Consider the following 5,453-nt stretch of genomic DNA (forward strand, 5'->3'; position numbering starts at 1 on the left):
GATACATTTTTATTAGTTTGTTCTTAAGATAATAAAAAATTTTGTCTGTTAACAAGTGAACAAACTAAGTGATTGTACTGAAGGAATATTTAAGGGAATTGTCCACATCATTTTCATTACTTGATTGTTTCTTCATTTGTAATTTTCATTACCTTAATTACCATAACCATAACCATTAATTCTTCACATTTTGCCTTTAATAGCAAGGTTTGTATATTACTCATGCATGTGAATTTTTTTTTATTTTGTGCACTGATTGCATTCATGCCAACCAATTCATATGATGCATTTGACTCATTAAACTACAAGAAAGAAAAGAGGCGCACATTGGCAATTAAATTCTAATATTTTGTTCATCTATATTTCCTGCACCCAAGTGAACGATAGACAAGAGAAGACACATGAGTTATCATCATGGTATAGTATTTTAATCGTTGTGGTGTGGGTGATTTATAGTGGTATAAGATAATACTCTTATCCTATACTTCTACGCCGCTCTGGGCCTTACCTCTCTAACAGTGATGAGCTGGTTTAAGAGGCTCATTGTAGAAAGGGCTTGTCCTTGAAGAGGATGTAGCTGATATAGTAGCTTCTTATATAGTTAGTTCTCTTGGAGCAAGAGGTGGGAAAACAGCCTAACCACCATGGATGATAATCTCTTTCCATGCATAACAGGAATAAAGTTTAGCCTTCTAATTGACTAAGATATAGTTAAGTACATTCTTGATCTTATCTGCATTAGCTTTCAATTGTTTGCGTTATAAATGAGACATGCGTAATCTACACTTATTAATCGTGTATTGGATATTAATCAATTTCACCTTTACAGGAGAATGCCTCTATTTTGGAAATACAAGAGCGTCGACAAATTAATTGTTCTGATTTGAGACTTCCAAACCTAACTCATGAGTATACCACTTGTGGCTAAAGCCATTCGTTCAGTTGAGGATGTATATCCGTACATTTTATACTCTAAACTCTAAAGTAATTCATTTATGTGAAGGTAAGGATGTATTTCAGGACAATTTACTTAGAGATTATCATTTGTAAATATATTAGAAAAGACTCAGAAGGATTACTATTTAATTTCAGGCCATTATGAAATAATTAAATTTAACATTATCATACCCCATCCTTATTTTCTATCGGAGATGGCACAAATTTTGAACAAAATCTACCTTGCTTGTAAATCTATTCGAGAAGAATTACTGAGCAATGTCAGCTATGTTTTACTTCTGTCAAATATTACTATCGTTAATTTTATAGATATTCCAAGAAACTATACGATAGGCTATATGTATATGTTTCTTTATTGTTGTTTGGGTTGGCCTGAATGGGTTGAATTTGTATTTTTTTTTCAAGTGTTATCTGCTTTTATTGATAGTTCAAGTGTCTTCTTACAGGATGCTTAATTACTCTTTTGAACCAAACGGTTTAATAGTTGTAAATATTGTTTTGTATGTTAATGTGGCTTCATCCTCTCTAAGCATCAATTTTGGTTTTGATTTCCTTTTATATTATTCTTTTGTTTTGTATTATTCATAGATCCTTATGCATCAAGCGGGGAAATAGTTATCCAAAAATAAAATTAAGAGTTTCGTCCAACAATCTCTTCCGAAAAAATGCAATTATTGTTGAAATAAATGCAAAGAAACATAGAGTACCTGGAGTTTTTTGGAATTTCATCCCTTTTGATTCTCAATAAAAAGAAAGTTGCATAAAACCAAAGAGAAGGGCTTTATCCCCTTATCAGGTAGCATTTCCCACTTTCACATATGTTATTCAATTTTCAGGGATGTTTTTCATTTTTAAAAGGTAAACTATTTATTATTGTCTCTAATGAAAATACTTTTTTGAAGCTTAAACTTGTGTCTTATAAATTTTGGCGCATTATTTGGCATATACAAATAAGATAGGTCCAAAGGATATTAATGCAACAATTGGACATTATACATGCAATTATATATCTAATTTCAAATTGGACTTGATTGCAAAAAAGTTAGTAGATTCTATTTATTATAAATTCCATTAGATATAAAATGGTTAGTAGATTCTCTTAACCACCGGGAAGACTTGTGGATGAACTCAGTGAGAAAGCATAAAATAAGAAGATATAACATCTAACTCAAAATCTTAAAAGGTGTCAAGTTAATGTACTCCACACATTTACAATATTAACAATCTCATCATCAAGTGTGAGCTTCCACATTAAGTCTTAACTCCCGAAACTTTTAATGCTTCATCTTGAATACTCCCTAAACCATCAGACCGATTAACCATCGGCTCTGATACCACTTGTAGGCTACCGTGGAGAGCTTTTAACCATCGAAGAGACTTTAGGGAGGAACAAAGTGAGAGAACATAAAATGAGATGACACCACATCTAATTCAAAAATTTAAGGTGTTAAGTTAATGGATCTCTCATCTTATAAACTCCTCACTCCACCAGACCGAAAGACCATCGGCTCTGATACTACTTGTTGGGTTGTCCTGGGGAGCTTTTGACTATCGGAAAAACTTCGGGGAAGAACTAAGTGAGAGAATATAAAATGAGTTAACACCACATCCATCTCAAAACTTTAAGTTGTTAAGTTAATGGTCTCTCATATTATAAGCTCCTCACTCTTTCTTTTTTTCTTTGATGTGGGATTAACTTAATGCACAACTCACACTTGCTACTTAATAATCTCCCCCTCAAGTGTGAGATTCCACATCGAGCATTAACTTCTCCTCTTTCTAACTCCTCCATCACATATAAGTATTCGTCTATCACACTGACACACAACATTGCAGGACACGCTATCCGGACCACCTTCGCCGGAAAGATTTTCGATACGTCGCCATGAGTACTCTGTAAACCACAAGACCGATTAACCATCAACGCTGATACTACTTGTTGGGCCGTCCTGGATAGCTTTTAACCATCAGGGAGACTTCAAAGAGGAACCAGGTGACAGAACATAAAATGAGAAGACACCACATCCAACTCAAAACCTAGTTAAATATAGTGTCTTCTTATCTTATGTTCTCTCACTTAGTTCCTCCCAAAAGTCTCTCCAATGATCGAGATCTCTCCACGGCGGTCTAATAAGTGGTATCAGAGTGGATGGTTAGTCGGTTGATGAGCGGATAATTTATACGCTTTTTAGCATTGTTTTTAGGTAGTTTTTAGTATGATTTAGTTAGATTTAGTATATAATTATTAGTTTTTAAATAAAAATTACATTTCTGGACTTTACTATGTGTTTGTGTATTTTTCTGTGATTTCAGGTATTTTCTGGCTGAAATTGAGGGACCTGAGCAAAAATCTGATTCAGAGGCTGAAAAAGGATTGCAGATGCTGTTGGATTCTGACCTCCCTGCACTTGAAGTGAATTTTCTAGAGCTACAGAAGCCCAATTGGCACGATCTCAATTGTGTTGGAAAGTAGACATTCTGAGCTTTCCAGAAATATATAATAGTCCATACTTTGCCCGATATTTGATGGCCCAACTTGGCGTTCAAAGTCAGCCTAAAATTCCTGGCGTAAAACGCCCAAACTGGCACCAGAATTGGAGTTAAACGCCCAAACTGGCACCAAAGCTGGTGTTTAACTCCAGGAACAACCTATGCACAAAAAAGCTTCAATGCTCAGCCCAAGCACACACTAAGTGAGCCCCAGAAGTGGATTTCTGCATCATTTACTTATTTCTGTAAACCCTAGGCTACTAGTTCATTATAAATAAGAACTTTTACTATTGTATTTTCATCTTTAGATCATTTTTGAGACTATCTCTGTATCACTTTTGATCTCTTGATCACGTTTAGGGGGCTGGCCATTCGGCCATGCCTGGACCTTCATCACTTTTGTATTTTCAACGGTGGAGTTTCTACACCTCATAGATTAAGGTGTGGAGCTCTGCTGTTCCTCATGAATAAATGCAAAGTACTATTGTTTTTCTATTCAATTCACTCTTATTCTTGTTCTAAGATATTCATTCGTACTTTAACCTGATGGATGTGATGATCCGTGACACTCATCATCATTCTCCCTTATGAACGCGTGCCTGACAACCACCTCTGTTCTATCTGTGAGAGCTTGAGTGTGTATCTCTTGGATTCCTGGTTCACGACGCATGACTGCCTCTCCTGACAATAGAGCCTTTCAATTCCGTAAAATCAAAGTCTTCGTGGTATAAGCTAGAATCAATTGGCAGCATTCTTGAGATTCGGAAAGTCTAAACCTTGTCTGTGGTATTCCGAGTAGGATCTGGGATGGGATGACTGTGACGAGCTTCAAAATTCATGACTGTTGGGCGCAGTGATAGTGCGCAAAAGGATCAATGGATCTTATTCCAACACTAGTGAGAACCGACAGATGATTAGCCCTACGTAACCCGTAGCCGGACCATTTTCACTGAGAGGACGGACAGTAGCCATTGACAACGGTGATCCCCCAACATACAGCTTGCCATGGAAAGGAGTATGAATGATTGGATGAAGGCAGTAGAAAAGCAGAGGTTTAGAAGTAACAAAGCATCTCTATGCGCTTATCTGAAATCCCACCAATGAATTACATAAGTATTTCTACTTATTTTCTGTTTTAATTATATTTTAATTATCAAAATCTCAAAATCATTTGAATTCGCCTGACTGAGATTTACAAGGATGACCATAGCTTGCTTCAAGCCGACAATCTCCGTGGGATCGACCCTTACTCACGTAAGGTATTACTTGGACGACCCAGTGCACTTGCTGGTTAGTTGCATCGGAGTTGTGAAAAATATGAATTACAATTTCGTGCACCAAGTTTTTGGCACCGTTGTCGGGGATTGTTCGAGTTTGGACAACTGACGGTTCATCTTGTTGTTCAGATTAGGTAATTTTATTTTAATTTTAAGCTTTTTATTTCTTATTTTCGAAAAAAAAATACAAAAAAAAAATTTTCTTCTTTTTCGTTCTTCCCAAAATAATTTTCGGAAAAAATAAACCAAAAATTTTGTGTTTCTTGTTTGAGTTTAGTGTCAAATTTTAAGTTTCGTGTCAATTGCATCCTTTTTAATTTTTCTAAAAATTTTCGAAAAATTCATGCATGTGTTCCTCATGATCTTCAAGTTGTTCTTAATGATTTTCTTTATTTAATCTTTGCATTTTCTTGCCTTGTGTCTTTTCTTATTTTTCATATGCATTTTTGAATTATTAGTGTCTAAAGTTTGAAATTTTCTAAGTTTGGTGTCTTGCATATTTTTCTGTTCTTAAAAATTTTTCAAAAATAAGTTCTTGATGTTCATCTTGATCTTCAAAGTGTTCTTGATGTTCATCTTGATATTCAAAGTGTTCTTGTATGCATTATCAGTTTTGATCCTAAATTTTTATGTTTTGCATTATTTTGTTGTTTTTCACCTTCTTCATTAAATTAAAAAAAATATCTTTCTCTTATTTACTCATAAATTTCGAAAATTTTGAATTGATTT

This window comes from Arachis ipaensis, chromosome B06, assembly GCF_000816755.2.
Source record: "Arachis ipaensis cultivar K30076 chromosome B06, Araip1.1, whole genome shotgun sequence".
Lineage (NCBI taxonomy): Eukaryota > Viridiplantae > Streptophyta > Magnoliopsida > Fabales > Fabaceae > Arachis > Arachis ipaensis.